The sequence below is a fragment of the Mobula birostris genome, chromosome 13 (assembly GCF_030028105.1).
Source record: "Mobula birostris isolate sMobBir1 chromosome 13, sMobBir1.hap1, whole genome shotgun sequence".
Lineage (NCBI taxonomy): Eukaryota > Metazoa > Chordata > Chondrichthyes > Myliobatiformes > Myliobatidae > Mobula > Mobula birostris.
In genome coordinates this window covers 42,893,795-42,895,247 of record NC_092382.1, presented here as the reverse complement: position 1 = coordinate 42,895,247, position 1,453 = coordinate 42,893,795, and the positions used below count along the sequence as shown (strand labels likewise).

The 1,453-nt window shown below is 43.2% G+C and overlaps 1 non-coding gene across 1 annotated transcript; it reads left to right on the top strand.

The window, feature by feature from the left end:
• Window positions 1-404: 404 nt before the first annotated feature.
• trnal-caa (transfer RNA leucine (anticodon CAA)) lies at window positions 405-518 on the top strand. Its single transcript has 2 exons — window positions 405-442; window positions 473-518. It is a non-coding gene; the product is annotated as a tRNA-Leu (tRNA).
• Window positions 519-1,453: the final 935 nt, after the last annotated feature.

Here is a 1,453-nt window from a genome sequence, read left to right as displayed (position 1 = left end):
TTTATAGTTCAGTTACTAACATCCATCTGTAAAGCAGCGTTGCGAGATATAATTGAACTGTGTTCAGTTTCTGTTGACGTTGTCATGATCAACTCGCACTCAATGTTTTCAGATTCAATACGGTCTATTAACGTTTCCTCCCCGCTTCACTACATGTGAAAATAATGAGTCTTCCAAGCGTTCTCATTCATCCCAGCAAACCTCCTTCCCAAATTCTTGCTGAGACGCGTCTCACGAGTCTTCGATCTGTAATTATTTTGCTTCACTTCCCAAAGAAGCTGCCTAATCTGCGAAACTGTAACAAGCTCGCGTTCATTTCCGATTAGCGGGATGATATGTGTGTTTGTGCGTAAATAACTTTGCCTTCAAATCAGGGATTCATTCCGTTCCCAAACACAACAGTAGTCAGGGTGGCCGAGTGGTCTAAGGCGCCAGACTCAAGGTATGAAAATCCTTCCGACAAACGCGAGTGTTCTGGTCTCCAGCTGGGGTCGTGGGTTCGAATCCCACTCCTGACATCTTTTGTTGTTAAACATTTAATCCAAATGATGTTATTTCTGCAACAAAACGTAGGTTCTTAGTGTGGATTAGGAAAACGGTAGAATAGATTGTGTTTTTTGACACTGCTTATCACAGTACAACAGATCATCGTACACCGATTTTCGGGTGAGCGATTTATTCAGAAACAATCCCATGGAGAAGTATCTTGGCCCGTAACGTCGACTGCGTATTCTTTTTGACAGATGCTGCCTGGTCTGCTGAGGTCCTAGGATACTCATCTAATCAATATAGAATAGTGTTTAAAGTGAAATCATTGGCTGTCGGAATAGTCAATGGATGGGGACGTGAGTGTAAACTGTTCTTGCACCTGTCGGTGCGAGTCCTGATGCTCTTTTTACCTTCTACCTAATGGCAGCAGCGTAAAAAGAAAATGTCCTGGTTGGTGAGGACCTCTGGCGGTGGATGCAGTTTCCGATGACAGCGTTATGCAGATGTGCTGAATGTTTTGTAGTGCTTTACCCGTGACGGACTGGGCCGAATCCACTAACCTTTTGAAGATTTTCCTTCAAAGGTAATGTTATTTCCGTGCTAAGTCCTGATGCAGGCAAACAATCCACTCTCTACTACACATCTGTAGACGTTCATCTAGGTTTTTGAGGCCATGGTGAATCCCTGAAGTCTCCTGATAAAGTAGAGGATATACTAATACCTACCAATTTAAAATTACTTCCTCCAATGAGAAATGGCTCATGGACCTGTGGTTTTCCCTCTCCTCAAGACCACAATCTGTCCTTGGTCTTGCCAACATTGAGTGATAGGGTGTTGTCACGTCTTCTTTAAAACTTCCCCTCTTAGTTGAAATGTATGCCCTATGATATAAGACATATCAGCTCTGGGATGGAGACAGCTTCTGTGTGCTCTACCTTTATCTATGCCTCCCAAAATCTAAGAG